Source organism: Lepisosteus oculatus, chromosome 17, assembly GCF_040954835.1.
Source record: "Lepisosteus oculatus isolate fLepOcu1 chromosome 17, fLepOcu1.hap2, whole genome shotgun sequence".
Classification (NCBI taxonomy): domain Eukaryota; kingdom Metazoa; phylum Chordata; class Actinopteri; order Semionotiformes; family Lepisosteidae; genus Lepisosteus; species Lepisosteus oculatus.
Window position 1 is genome coordinate 21307260 of NC_090712.1, and position 16670 is coordinate 21323929.

The following is a 16670-nucleotide window of genomic DNA, read 5'->3' on the forward strand; positions in this document are numbered from 1 at the left end:
TGCAATAAGCAAAATAAAACCAGAAAAACTAGCATAGATGAAAATAAAGTCCTATGTATACAGTAAGTGCCTTAGTAAGGCTGTTTTTAATATAGTAGAATTTTTTGCACTTAATAAATAAGAGTTATGAGCTGCTTGCTTCACACATTCAGAAGTTAAGGAAATTATTTATGTTTCTGCATTTCCCTGTTGCAGAAGTCCCTGCACAAGAGAAACATCCCAATAGAAATGGACCATGGAAAGTGCTCTGAAATCTATGTGCAAGTTAAGATTGAACAATTCTCTGAAATTTGCCAAGGATCTGCCCAAGATACTGTATTGGTCCAGTACTGGGTGGAACCGTATACAGTATATCATACCCAGAGAAGTGAGGTTACTTCCATTTCAGCTTTGTGTTTTCAGAAGATGTTTGTCGCTGACATTGTTCATTAGCATGTTGAAAATATGATTTTTTTTTTTTTAAGAATTTGGAGTTGCCAAGTATATTTTTATATCTCCACAATTCAGAGCTTGCAGTTTGCTAATTAACTCACCTTACTGTAGTATCCCTCCTACACTAGTTTCAATGTGGGAGAAATAACTCCACTGTCAGATTGTGTAGCCTTTTCTCTGAAATGAAGCCATCTGCTTCTTATTCACACTGTGGTCTGACAATCCCAACTGCATCAGTTAGCATCAGCTAAAGACGTAATGTGTCTCTTCCTCATAACTATGAACATTTATGGCCAACCATCAGTAGCAGGGTCTCTGTTCTCTGACAAACCAAGGGAATCCTGGTAACCTACAGTACCTGATGCTGGGGGCCCTTCACCACATGTGCCCTAACCTCAGAGACAGCTGGCTAACTTGTAGTTTGGATTCAGAACTTCACAATATGGTCTATGGATGGTAATGCTCCAGTATAGCATTTTCTCCCCTTTTCCTGTCTCCAAATGAAGCCCATTTTTTATTGTAAAACTCTGTAAAAAAGTGTCTCTTCTCAGTGCCTTTTGCTGTATTTGCATTCTTAAGCTTTTAAAAGTTTAAAGTTTTCACTATCTCTCCACCTCGTGCTGCAGTTTTCAGTTTTCTTGAATTTTGACTGAAACTATCAGGACCCTTTTCTAATTTAAATGTACCTGCAATCTGCAGCTTTGATACAAAAAAAATACCCAGTTTATACTTGCTTTCTTAAATCTGTGTTAACAAGAGGCTAACTTTAGGATTCCCTCCTTGTATTCTGTGATTTCATTCAACAGAATACTGACTGGTTGGTGTGAAACCTGCCTGTCAATGAAAAATAAAACATATTGATGCTCTGTGATAGGTACAACTTGTAGTTACATTACATTTTAATGTATAATAACGGCACATGATAGTGTTGTGGTATTGTAGTCTATTGGCTGATTTTAGTCTTATCTTTGAAAACACAACTAGTGTAAACCTGATACCATCAGGAACTATTAACTATTTATCTTCCAGCGGGTTTGAGCTCCTTGTTCCAGACATTATAATGGTTGTAAAAAATAACAAAAATAAAGGTAGTGAGTTTATTATGTGAAGCCCATGTTTCGTACAGTACTTAAGTAGGGCATGACTAGTTGTACAGTATAAGTATTCAGAGTGTTATTTTTCACTTTCATGTATTGGTTGTTTTGTGGAATTACAACTTTCTCTTAAAGGCACTCCAGCCATTTTATGTTTCTGGCTTTATTGTGGAAAGCTTATCAGTGGATTTAAAGTAATGCATAACTCAAATAATAACACTAAATGTAGCTGCCAAAACGAAGAAGTATATTTACAGACAAAAAATATACTAAAAGTGCTTTGAGGTGATGCAATCTTGATTCATGAGTCTTTCATCTCAGTAGATGTGTTTTTTTGTATGATTGTGCTCTCCAGCAGCATTTTTGAACTGCTGAAGAAAGCTGAACTGTTGACATTTTGTTATATGTCACTTGTATTCACCCTTGAGAGATTTCCTTTCTTTTATCTGATGAGCATGTTCACTGCTAGATGAGGAGAGATGTTGCCAGAACATTCTTCGAATTCAACAGTTTTGACATTAGATTCAGCAGCATTTTACTTCCTCTTTCATTCCTTTGAAGCCCTTTCTCTGAAAGGAGCTCTGTGCTCACAGTCCTGCCATGTTCACGTTTTGACTCAGCCAGAGGGTTGGATTGGCTCAGGAGCTCCTGAGGCATTGTGGGTGTCCGTGCACAGCAGGGTGATGACAGCTTCATTGTCCTTACCTTGTCACCATTCTCTGCGCTGCTCTCTCTCTGCAGTCGCATGTCTGTTTTTGTATGTACAGGACTCTTGTTTCTTAAAAATGGTCGGAATGTTTCAGGATGAAGGTTGTTGTTTTTTATTTTGGTGCTTTTGATAGGAAACCTAAGGGTATGACTTCAGAGAAGAAAAAGCTTATATCACTGCCATTTGGAATGCTGACTTGAACTGAAATGTTGTCTTTGTTTATTAGATTCTATGTCACATTTTAGAGATTTTCTTATCTTTTGGGACGTTTTGGATTTCCAGTGTTTGTGTGAGCAGTGAAGCAAACATAGACTTTACAGGGTACTGTATGTGAACTACAGTGATATACAGTACCATTGTTTTTAGTATTGTAATCCTGTTACATCAGAGAGACCCATTGTGTGAATGTCTGCAGTTTATTGTTTCATGCTAACAAACATTTTCAAAGTTTAAGTGTTAGGAAGGCTTGTTTTTTTTTTGCATGCTACTCAGTCTTATTAGGAGTACTGTCAAAATGAAGGTTTTTGTAGAAATTCAATGCTTAGATATGTAATTTAGTTTTTAGGGGTATGTCCTGAAAAACTGATCTCCTGCTATTTGAAGAAACATTCAGTGAGGTCTTAATACAGATCTATAAATACCCCCTAATTCCACTCTGCTCTGTTTACACACTTTGTTTTACTTTTAAGACTGTAATATTTAAACATTCTGAGCAACTTTCAATGCAAGCATGATTTGTAATCATACTACTGCCAGTGCTTGGCTTTACAGGGCCTGCTGTGACTCTTTGCTTTGCACATATTTTATCTTTTGGCTCAGAGCAATTAGCTTTTGTTTTCGCCTGTCTCTGTAGTACAACAGCTTAGAATTCCTGGGCCTTCTTTTCTTAGCTGCTATGTTGTAATAATAGCTGTATAAAATGAAATATACCCGCATGTATGTGCTTGTCAGCCTGAGGTTTAGCTTCAAAAACATTAGTTTGAACCTCCAGTTTTATTATTTGTGCTTCGTGTACCATACTATTTTTTGTAAAACCACCATTTATATAATTGCCTTCAGTGTTTCTAAATTCAGAACAGCGTGTGGTTTATTAGAATCCATCTCTTTGTTGTCAAGATATCCTGTGGGATTGGAGTCTCTGAGCTGTCATGTTGTGCTGTCATTTGTGTTTTCTTAATAGTGAACATGAAAAATAAGAAAAATAGCTCAGAAGCACTGTAATAATATTGGTGGATATTTTGTATGGTATGCGTATAATATCAAACATCAATTGCGACAAAACACCTCAAGATGATAAACTAAAAACAATTTCTTCTTGCAGGCTTCACTACTATTCCAGTAAGTACTTTATAGTTTCTCATAGTGTCTTTATTGGCCAAGAACTGGTACATGATGTCCATATGTGACTTGTTTTTCAAATGTTTTTCAAGATCCTTAAACAGAAGGTACTGTATTTAGAAGGTCAGGAGTGCCTTAAGTCATACTAGCATGAAAAATTTTATCTGCCCATTTTAATGGTACATTTATTTTATATCAATCCGCATAAATGCCTGTATATACTAAAGTTATTAAGTGATCCAGAATTTCTGTAATAAAGCAAGCACACAAACCCAAGCACATGCATTGTAGATTCATGATGCCATGTGGTGATGCCATCATGATGTCAGTATAGAATGCTCATTCCAAAAGATTCTAAAGATCCCAGTCTGAAGATCAAATTTTGCTCCTTTTTGTTTGAAAGAAGCATTTATGAAAGCAGGGAGTCACGTACTCCAGGTTTTTGCTTTGCTCAGTCTGCCATTTTGTCCGCTCATCAGTAAACATCAGCCAACATTTACTCGCTGCTGGTGCCTGCACCACTTCCACCTCAGGCTAACCCAAGCCAACCTCGGTGCCAATAGCTTCATGTTACTCCTTCCACGACAGCGCAGCATCTCCCACAACCCATCATGGAACTCAGGCCCTACCATCAATCCCTAGACTGGTGCTACTCCAAAACCCTGCATAACCAAACTTTCCCTATTAACCTGGAGCTTGCACACCAAAATCTCCTTTATTAAAAGACTCTGCATTGATATAACGACATTCATTTAGGAATCTTTTTGGGGTTCTTGTCAGCCTCACACTTATGGTCAGCCAGGCAAGTTACACCAAGTTTTCAAATGCTATCCCTTTAATCCATTGTCTTTACACGATTATTTAAAGTTTGATCAAACTATTGAATATATACATGTCTGGGTGTGGCAACAGATCATTTAGGGCCACAGGTAGGACATCTTGGTCTTTTGCATGGAAATGTACCTTTTAAAAATAGAAACGTGAGTGACCTTTCTCACTGCAGTGTATTGTTTTTTTCCCTTCATCTTAAATGAATGGAGGTGTTTTACAAATCAGTGCTGTGGCTTTGTCTTGCACTGTGTCTTGTAGTTTCCTGTTGGTTGGATGTTCTTCTACAGCAAACAGGTCATGATGATAAAGTACAGAGAGTGGCAAGGGAAACACAGAAAAGTCATGGACTGAGCCAAAAGTAAAAATAAAACACACTTGTAATATCACCCACAGTTTAACATATTATATGAGTGCTTCTGAGCTGCAGAAAGATACATAAGAAAGTGATGTAGGTGTTTATGTAGAGAATACAGTGTGGAATGTGAATCTAAGGACGCTTTAGCTATTGAGCCCTACTGGTAATACCCAGCTCAGTCTGGGTTACCATACCGCAATAAAGATTGTATTGGCTTAGAAATAATTCAGAATTAAAGTGCAACCAAAATGGTTCATGGTCTCAGTGCATGTTCACTGGGAGAACTAAATCTCTTTAGTCTAGAACTGAGGAGATTTAGAGAGGATTTGATCTAAGTATATAAAATCCTATTCAAAATGGGGTACTTGTACAGTATATAGCTAGGTTCAATCTCGGGCACTGTTTCACATTCAGCAGTGAAGCAAGGGTCACAATAAGACCTTTCAGTGGAACTATTTAGAGCAGAGAATTCAAAACACTTTTAAACTTTTATTCAAAGAATAGTGGGTATCTGGAACAGACTCACTAGCCAAAGTCTGGGCTCCTTTGCGAACTGTTTGGATGAAATATTTAGATTAACTTAGATACTAAACCACCTAACAAGTAAAATGTGCCAAACAGCCCACTATCATTAACAGACCTTTTTTATATACTGTTTTCTAATCGAGGAGATATTTTAGTGCATTTACACCTTCGGTATTGGAAATAAAAGTGTTTTGGATTATAATGTAAAAAGAATGAGATTTTCACAGTAGTGCTCTTCTTTGAAAGATTCCAATATTTACAAAAAAAACATAGAGCCCTTAACATATGGGTTTGGAATTATCATTAAGAAAACTGGATTTCAGTTCAATAGGGCAGGAACAGTATGGTATCATAGACACAGTTAATATATATCTGACAAAATAATCCTCATACTTAATCAGTCCCTGTGTACATTCATGTAATGCATTCATTCAGTATACAGCATTTTTGACTTTATGACAGTTGTTATTTTCAGGCCACTTCTGCCCTTATTCTGTATCTGCTAATATTGTATCTTAACCTAGAGCTACAGTATGGAATTCTGTAGAATAAGCATTGCTATGAACTTTCCTGTTATCACTTCCTCTTGACAGACCTTTACATGTTTTCTCAATTTTTCTGTTGGGACAATATCTGTGTACTCTGCATGTACTGTAAGTACATTTAGTCCTTACCAATTTATGTCTTGTGATCCATACATGACCATATAATAGGATCATGTGGGGCACATTTCTGTAAGTATTTCAGCTTTTGCTGTAAAGTGTTTTGGTCTATTGTTTGTAAGCCTACACTGTATGTGGTCCTTGTGGTGGAAATTGTGGCACTTTTTTTTTAAAACGTCCTGCGTAAATGATGTATCCATGGAAAAAAAACACTGTTTTCTACTGTCTTTAATATTTGCAGCATTTAATTTTTACAGTTTAGCTGATGCCGTTGTGTAATTTACATTCAAAATATGCAAGTTAACAAAAACTGAAATTGGTCAATAAAAGACACTGATAGACACTGAAAAAAGACACTGATAAATGAAAACCTATAAGTATACAGTGTACAATAAGTGAAACAGAGGAGACACAGGTCAGAGTCTGATTATGGACATAAAAAGCTGTCATCTAACTCATATGTGTGATATCCCATTGAGAATGTTTCCAAAATGCACATAAACTACACCAATAACAAATGATAAAACAGCACCCTAATGGGTAACCCAGGGATCAGCAGCATTTCCAGTGTATTCTGAATCATATCAAAGTCAATGTAAATTAGGTTAGTAGTTTGTTGTACATTATTTTCCCTCATACCCATATCTCTGCACTGATTTCCAGTGGTGATTTTAAGATGCACTGCTTTGATCTGTGGCAATTAAAGCTTTGGCAGGGATAGTGGTTGTTAAGTGCTTGGCTCCAGTCAAGCTGGGCTATTAAGGAAAGATTCAGGGATGCTTCTAGAATGGTATACCCAAGCCCTTGTGGTCAGCACGGACGATGAGGCAGAGGGTCCTGCTGTTGCTGCAGCTGCTGCTGTTTTCATGCTGGGCATGACTCCCAAACTAAAGCCATCACAATCCAGCCACCAGAGCAACACCTTCTCTTTGCATTTGTGAGATGTCAAAAGAGAATACAAACAGGATTTAATTGCACTGAGAAAATCGCATCTGAATTGTGGAGTTAATTTAGCCGGTGTCAGAGTCGGGATGTTTGTCAAACATGTGCTTGCCCTAGGGTGACACATGCTCCGCTGAAATGTTCTTGCTAGTTAAGTGTACACTCAGTCTTTCTGGAGCTATAATTCTCCCAGATGGAAATAACAGCTTAGCTTGAAACAAAGCAGGAGACTGATTCAGAACATCTTGTCCACAATTAATCAACATTCAAGCAAGAGTTGCTTGGATTTCTTTTCCAATTAACATTGCAGAGGTGCTGTATTTAGTGTGAAAAAATTACAGTGCTGGTCTCCCAGCTCTTCAGCTAGATCAGGACTACATCCTGCTGGTGACACCTGAAGCTTTGTGAGTGCTGGGGGACTGGACATCCCAATAAGCTCTTATTCTGAATCTTGGAAGCACAGCCTTGCAGAGTTTTCAAAGGGCACTGGAACAAAGTAATATTTTAATTTATGGCCCAGCTTGTAAAACATTTCACAAAAATGACTGGTGTTCTAAAGTGTAGTAGAAGACAGATTGTGAGAAAAGGGTTGTGATTTCAACCTCCTATCTCTGTTTTTAATGAAAATGTATTCTTGCAGATGTCCTGATGTTTTTATACAGGTATATCATATCAACAGTATTGGCTATAGCATAAAAAGCCAATACTGTTATGTTTTTCATAGGTTATATATTAAAATAAAGGGCTTATCACAGCATTGACCCTGAAGATCCAGCTTTATATGCTCTTATTGTAAAAAACTTTATCTTAAGAGAAAACAGTCATTACAATGTCTGTCTTATCCTGTATTTTATTATAAAATGTAAAGGTGTGTAAAAAAACTGTTTCATGCACATCTGTATTCTGTGGTGCTAAAGTTAGCATAGTCACTTTATCCCATTCTAACTTGAATTGAATTAATAATACTATAAGCCCTATCATTTAGTTCAAAAGTGGACGTTTCTAAAGAATGGTGATGTCAGAGCATGTGAGAATCACATTTATCAAACTACTGACATCATGTTTTAGAAATGTGCAGCTGTTTTAACAATTTCTCACCTCTTGTTTATGCAAATAGTAAAATCAAATCATGTGAGAACTAAAAGAATGTTGAGAGTTAAAATATTTTTATTCTTCTCAAAAGACGAATTAGTAAAAGGATTCACAATGCAAGTAAAATGTTTGTAAACCATTCAAAACGAACATGCTGTTCAATAGATACATACTGTAAATGTGTAATCTATGCTCTTTTCCAAATTTTGTATCAGTTGTTTTTCTTGTTTCCAAACTTCCTCTTGCTTCAGAGTTTATTAACAAACAAGCAGTTCTGTTTTTTCCACAGCAGGAGATACAAATAAGAAATGAAAAAAACATAAATTCCCAAGCACCTTCCTGCTTCTGTGATTAGTAGATTGTAGTAATCCCTAATTGGACATTAATACAGTGATTGAAGTAATTAAGAACCCCTGACCTATGGCACATCTCCTACTGCCAGGGAGCAACTGCATGCTCTGTTAATTTTCAAGAAGCATCATGCTCTTTATACAGTATAAACATTTTACTTCTTGTCATTGTAAATCATGTACATAGACAATTATGCCAGTTTTCATGCTATATCCCAGTGCTCAATGCAGATCAGCAATTGTTTAGTTAATGCTTTTGGTATTTATAAAGAGGGTTTATATGTAGAATTTTGCCCCAGGTTTATAATGTTGGGAACTATTTACAAACTTTAGAAAAGAACAGACTTTTTCCAGAGGATAGGTCCTGACATCAAAATCAGGATTAAAGTAAGTACAATACTGTAGAGAAAACAGCAACTTTATTTCCTGAAAATGTTATGTTGCAATTTTGATAGTGCTATGAGAGATACTATTAAAGTAGTGTTTCTCCTGGCAGTTGTTGTGTTTATTATGTTTGTAAACACCTGCCATCGACTATCAGCATGCACCTGACGGCCAATGTTTTCATCAAGCCTGCTTCATGACATGCAGATCAGTTGCTTTTCTGTGAAACTGCACAAGGGTAATCTAGGTATTGAGTGGATGAAAACAATTAGATTTGCAAATGCAAGATTAAGATTACAGCTAACACTTTGAGCATATTTTCTAGAAAGACACATTATCCAATCTGTAAATCTTTTCTGTTGTATGATGATTTTATTTCTATTTCATTGAGGGTGTACAGTACTGTATATACAGGCATGTCTGAAGTGCTATATATTGTATATACAACTTGATGACAAGGAATTTGATGTTGTGAAAAAGTATCCGTATCTCAGGCAAGCGATTTGCAATGATTGGTAATCCAGAAACAAAGGTACAAAATTTAATTCAAACAAATCTAACCTTTTTTAGCTGTGATGAAGCAGAAAGATCTTGTTTGCCTTGTCTTTTAAAAGCAGTCAAAGTACTAAAGTTCATTAAGGATTTGAGTAATGAATGTAACCTTTCTGAGGGAATCTGCTGAGAAGGCACTGTCTCGATTGATACTCAACTGCAGGGCTGTACTGACCCACCAAGACTCTATAGCTGAATGTGTATAACTGTAAATTAGCAATAACACTGACAAAATCATATTAGTGTCATATTAATCCAGGCGTTGTCTAAAGGGGCAATAGTTGGCATGAGTTATATAGGTATGATATATGACTAAATGGTCATATAAGATAAAACATATTTTCAAGGTTGGTTTTATTAATGGTTTGAATAAAACCATTAATGGTTTTATTTTTAGAAAACCCTTTGGCAGCATACTTCAGAGATGATCAATGCAGAAATGGAAATCTGTAAGAATTTAGATTTTTTTGTGTAGGAAATTAAGATAATTATTAAGAGCTACATCATTTGTTTCATGTAAGCAGTCATGCAAGTATCAGTGTTAGGGCCATTCCTACCTGATAAATAACTCTTAGAAATAGATATTGTAGCTTGTAGAGTGTGCAGATAATAATATGGGAGGCCAGCATTCTCCAGTAAATAGTCTTGATGCATTGTACAGGTATGTAATATTATATTAACATTATTTAGAAAAGATTTACAAATGGGCCGAATATGTTAAATGATATTTATTATAAATAAAACCTAATTTTGTTATGTATAGAAAAAAACAGTGCCTGACAGTTGACAGTTGTGCCAGCTTTTCAAACTTTTGGGGTTCCTCTTCAAAAAATGCATTCCCATTAACATAACATTCTTCTGCCCCCAACCCTTGATTAAACTAAGAGAATAAATCTACAATGCCATTATTGTAGATGATTATTTTTAAAAAATTAAAATCTAACCAATTGAATTTGTTACATTTAATGGTTGCAAAACAGAAATCAGCTTCAAAATGTCATGCTGTTGTTAGGGAGAATGTGTGTCTTTAATGTTGGACTCGTCAAAATAACGTTACTTACATCGATGTCAGTGAAATAGAGCCTTCTGAATATGGAGCACTGACATGAATTAAATATATTCTCGATAAATGCAGATTCTTACCTCTTAAACAATAGATCAACAAATAATAATCATCAAGTTGACTACAGAATCCGGGAAAATAAATTGTTAATGTTGCATTGTAAATGTGCAGTACAATGGTAATCTTCCAGTCACGTACAAAATAATAATACCTTTCCCCTGCTTTAGCAATAATATAATAAACAACTTGGGGGAGCTTGAGCTGGCATCTGTGATGCCTGATAAAAAATTAAAAAGGACACAGTGTTTAATCAGTGTCATTGTCCAGACAATGGACAAGCACAAAATAACAATCGGATACAAAGAAAATAGCTTTGAACACACAACTGGGTATGTTATATTGATACTGTTCAACACCCTTATTAAGAATAATGTGTAGTCTTAATCTCCATATCACATAAAACACATCAATTCCATAGAGCAGTAGCTCTCAGTCCTGGTACTGGAGAACTCCTGAGGCTATGGTTAGTGGTTCAACCGGACCTGTAGTCACTAGTGCTAATTTATTTCAATTGTCTGTTTAAAGCCTTTTTAAATTTGCATTCAGCTCTTAAAAAGCTGAGATTTATAAGTAGACCCTGTGCTAATTAATGCATTTCAGGATTTTTACTATTCAGGTGTGTTGGCTGAAATCTAACCAACTTGACTTCAACAAATAGAAAAACACTCACTGTTGGATTTGCCTCAGTGTCCTTCCCACCTGTGTCTGTTCATCATCAATTAATCACCTGTTGTGACAGAAATAAGGGAGCAAATTCTTAATTAATTAATTAGTTGAGGATAGACTGCATTAAGTTCTGTGTGCTGACATTGTTAATGAAGTGTAACTCAAGTATTTGTGAAACCCAAGACTGAGTGCAGTAAGTTTGAACCAACAAGCAGATTGCTTACTGGCACCAATTAGCACTGGTGATTAAGGACCCAGTTGGAACAAAAACCAGCAGTCACCCAGGAAAAGGACAATGAACAACTGAGATGGAGGATTCCAAATAACTTGAACCAGAGTCACTCCAGGTCTCAAGGGCATGTCTCATTAGTGCACTTCGAAAGAAATTAGTTTCTTTAGACTAAGTGAATGATAGCAAAAGACATTTGTTATTGTTGGATTTCGAAATTATTTTAAAGGAAAGAAATTGAGTTGTTGTTTAAACTGATTCTCACACAGAAAGCAAATAGAACCTTTTTAAAATCATTTCCAATAGCTGTGTTAGAAAAACACATTTTATCTCCAGAGAACTAGCAGAATGCACAATAAACATTCAAGCCATGTTGTAGAGGCTAAAACACAAATGACCTGATGCCATGACAGAATCAATTAGGTCAAATGAAGCTGTCTGTCTTGTTCCTGTAATGAAATATTGTTATGCCCCTATAGTTTGTACTGTATCTGATATCCCTCGGAAGATGTTAGGGGTAGTGCAATTGATTGAATAGAGACAGACCTGCTGTAGCGACATTCTTTGACCTTTTAGACCATCTTACACCTCATCAACAAACACCCAAACCCCATGAAGCTCTGCAGTCTCCCAGTATTATTTGTCTTTTCTTCAATGAGGAAGCAAAATGTTTTCTGCATATCCAGTTTATCAAGAGAATGTTTTCAGAGCTGGCAGCAGTTTATGAAAATACTCTTCATCCCCTTCAAAGCAGTACAAAGCAACATTTACTGTATGACTAGTGAGTGGCTATCTGGGGTTTGACTAGATTCAAAGCTTAATTTTTCTTGATTTGGTTTTTTCTTCCTTTTGTGTTTTAGATTTCAGTCATTTTATTTTATATATATAATGTGACTCTTAATGCTTTATAATTCAGCATTGCCATGGTAATACATTGTGTAATCTCTAAGCAGTTTTGCATTAGTCTAGCTAATTAAATTAATGACTGATAGTCTTAAAAGCCAACATTGCTACTGTTTTTATAAGCCAATACTGTGTGAAATATAATAATAGAGATAAATGTTTTTCATATTAAGATTAAAATGTATTTGACAAAAAATAAGCACGCATCTCTTAGGAACATTGTTTAGTGTTATGAAATTGTATTGGATAATACTATAAAATTACCAAATTAATTTGTTTTTTTCTCTTCTGCTTTTTGCTAATAGAAATAGATTGAAATTATATTTTTGTATGTAATGCTTTTATTTTATGTTCCAAAGTACAATTAAAGAGTCAAGATTCAAGAGTGTTAAGCAGTTTTTGCAAACAAAACAAAAAAAAAACTTGGAACCCAGTGTCAAAATGTGTGCTTTTGTCTTCTGGATTCCAATTGCTACTGAGAATCATGCCATCCCATACACACCAGAAAAGCCTGCAAGGTCATAATGCATTGCTACATTTTAAAATGTAAAAGACGAACGAGCAGAAAAGCTCTTTAAGCATATGTATATATTTTTTTTATATCATTGACAGTTTCCATGATTAATGTGTCATTACAACATAAAAATCTTTTATTCATTTACTACCAATTTACCTTATACAGTAAAAGCTCTGTTAAGGGGCATTTTGTGCTTTTAAAGATTTAATTTATTCTAGTCTTCTAGTGATTGCTAATGTAGGAGATGGAAAAATACGTGTCCTTTACAATAAAATGTTTGTTCATAGGGCGACATGGGTTGTTAGCATTTCAAAGCCTTATTTAGGAATGACAGCATGATGAGCACAGCAGCACAGTAAAGATTTAAGCGGGTGAATGTGAAAGACTTACAGGCTTTGTGTTTGTTAAAGCGTTCTGGAGTCATTGCTTCTGTCTAGCAGAACTGCTGCTACTGTATTTGGTACCAGTATTTGGTACTAAAGTCAAAACCTTTCTGTTGTTGTTGTGGCTTTCATGTTTAATTCCATTATGTAACTGTTTACAAGCGTGAATCAAACTCATCTGTCATACCAGTTTTTGTATTTAATTAATGCTTTTAAAAGAACTGCCTTATCAGGAATATAACATTTAATTTTAAAAAATGTTTTATTTTTTCTTCTACTGACGTCAGTTCTGTAATATGTTGAGGCAGTTTTTACCTCAGTTCCTGGGTTGCCATGGAAACTGAGACAGTGGGCTCAATAACAGCATCTTCCAGCAATCTGCTTTTACAAAAGGCACAATGCTAGGAGAATTTCATAGGAAAGTTATTTCAGTTCCACCCCTCCTCCACTGGCGTATATTTAAAACTAGCCCTGATTTGGAGCAAGATGTCAGTGGGGCTCAATGCCAGTATGACTTTCCCCAAAGAGCATGTAATGTACATTTGTATATCTCTCACACACAGTACTGTTGCGCCTGTGACATCACTCTTGTCTAAATGGTTCCTGGAAGAAGTCTGTGGGTTTAAGTGCTGAAATAGGAGAACTGAAATCCCAAACCATATACAGTACAGTAGGGTAAATGCAAATTTCAGGGCTATGTGGTAAGATAATAGTGGGAAATAACAGGATATAACAATATAAACTATATTACTTTAGATATAGTAATAAATGAATGAATTGATTAATATAGAGCTATGTTTATATGGTTGTGGCTATGCTAAAGTGCTTGTTTTTTGTACAGAATATTTGTTTTTAGTATAGTGGAAGATAAACTCAATGAAATGCCTAGTATCTCAGTAATAGCACAACTTCATCATTGTCTGCATGTGCTTGGAGACCTCTCTGCATTTACACAACTGGCAAGTTCACATGCATCATCATGATTCCTTTGCAGTCTTTACCATCCAGATCAATGCACTAACAGAACTAATGTGTCTTGCAGTGTTCTTTTGTGGAGTTGCTGCTACCTGATACCCAGCAACTTTCCTGCCTGCAGCCTCACTGCAGTTTTGCTCTGCAGTTACAGTGTGTACAGTATATACTGCATCTAGAATATGTAAAGAATATTAAAGACTGTGCCTCTGAATGTTGTCACTCCCTGATGCTTTATCCTGTCCTGTCGCCATGACTTAACTGGTTTGCTGCTATGTAACATAATTCCATTTTTTTGATGAATCATTGTAAACTTTACATTTTTGTAAATCATTGTAACTATAATATAATGGAAGTGTATACTCAGGATCTGAAAGCTGTGGTCAGCCTGATGACTTTAGGTATACTGCTGTGAACCTGGGAAACTAAAATCAAAGTCAAATTTAACTTATTTTGCTGTACTTTAATATTGGCCTGCAATTTTGTTTTACTCCGCTAAACACCTAGTATAGTACGACTTATTGATCTATAATTACGTGGTTCTTGGTCTTGTTTCAAAGATGCTTTAAGAGGATCTGATTCATAGCTCAGTTTTGAAAGAAGATGGGATACAACTAAAGTCTGGAGATTTGTTTATCTTAATTGCTTTTAGTACTGTAATTGTAGCTCTTCTGCATGTTATATTCATATTATTTAATTTAAAACTTTTCTCAGCATGAGACATTTTATTTTTTTCTTCTTTGGTAAAATCTTAAAAAACTAATACATAGCCATTTCTCTTTCATCGACTAAATGTTTCTCATTCCTTTGTTTCCAAGATCTTGGAATGTTTCATATGGAAAGTTTGCTTCACCTGCCTTTTCTTGGAGCTGGTCTGCTCTTTGGCTAATGTTCACCACCTCCAGGGAGAAAACACACTCCTGTTGACTCAGGGTGCGTGAAAGGGCCCTGATGACTCATTTGTTAGGGGATGTTATCTTAAGTTCGGTGCTCATGACAGACTGCTGTATTCTACTTCTCAGGAAAGTTGGATAACCTCTTCTCTGTGCTCTCTGTGTTGTTACTCTGATGGTTTTAGTAAGACATGGTGTGTACAGTATTACCAATTCCTGCAGCTCATGGAGTTAAGCATTTCTGAATCCTGGACATTGTAGGAAACATACAGTTAAGCTTTTATTTTCACCTATATTCTCATTCTTACAGCAAAAAAGCTGAAAACACATCAATAGCTTGTAAATAGTTTAAAGAAAACTTAAATGTAATGAAAAATGCTAAAAACTGAATGCCAAAAATAAACTTATATTAACAAAGTATACAGTGCAAACTGTCCTTCTATTTTAGATGTATGAAAAAATAGTACATACTGCATGCTCCAGTGCCTTCTTAGTTTGCTATCTTAGCCATTACCTAATTGGTGGTGCAGAGGTTTGTGTTTGTGAGTTATAGATCTTCACAAAAGAGTCGTTGTCTCAGGAATGTTCATTATTGTTGAGCAGATAATGGGAGTCACTTAAATATCTTCCCCCTCATTAAGCACTACAGATGAAATCCACAGACAGCAAGAGAGACCAGACAGGGAGAGGGAACCACAAGGGGGGCAGGCAGGTGGACTCTGTCCAATACTCTTTATGACCTGAGGTGAAGCAGTGGAGAGTTGTGTTGAAACATTTAAAATACTTGATTACTTGATCAGAAATCAGTCTAGAGTGTATATATATATATTTGAACCTTTAAACAGCAAAGATGGTAAGAAACTAGTTAATTTAACAGGATTAACAAAAAGTAAAATATGTACTGTTACATCTAGTTCAAAAGGAGTGTCATTTTTAATTGGATAAGTTATGCTTAAGCTTTTAGTACACTGTTATACAGGGTCAAAGATGCTTTAGGAGGACCTGATAGCTCAGTATTCTTTCTTTGTGCTTCTTTGCTTGGATCATGTCAGCTTAAATTTCAAATATGTCATGTAGGAAATGACTTGACTGGTGGATTTTAAACTGCTCATCATCTATTAACTGCAGTTTAGAACAGACAAGCTATTTACGATCATCACTCTTCATTATTAAATCCATTCAAGGCTAAACTCGTCTGTATTTTAGTCAGTTAGTTTATTTAGCTGTCTGCAATAGTCAGGCTTGAAATTATTTCCTTCCACCATCAGAATCCTTTTTGAATTGCTCTGCCTTGATATAGTTGTATTCTCTGGTCTAATCTTAATGAAATCATGCTTGAATAACCTTCCCCTTGTAACACACAACTCATTAAAATGCATCCACTGACCAGTGAGCAAATACAAGCCCTAGCAATCTCCTGAGCACATAAACGTGTTGTGGTCTTTAAGGAGAGGCAGGCCATGCTCTGTATTTCTCTCAGGAGATGTGCATATATCGGTTTGAAAATCTGTCTCTCTAAGATTTACAGATCACCTTTAGATTAAGGGCAGGATGTTTATAAAAGCAAATTATTGAAAAAAACTGGTGCAAATCTTCTTTTTTTTCTCAAGGTGTTATCTAAGGACATAAATGTAAATTTGGAATTCATATTTCTACCCAGGAAGCATGTTATTATTCCATTATGTACTCCAATTATGTCATGTAAAATGCTTTTATTT

The 16670-nt window shown here is 35.7% G+C and overlaps 1 protein-coding gene across 3 annotated transcripts in view; it reads left to right on the forward strand.

Annotated features, from left to right (window-relative positions):
• adgrb3 (adhesion G protein-coupled receptor B3) overlaps positions 1–16670 on the forward strand; it is a 181879-nt gene that overhangs the window by 143024 nt on the left and 22185 nt on the right. The gene's annotated exons all lie outside the window — the stretch shown is intronic.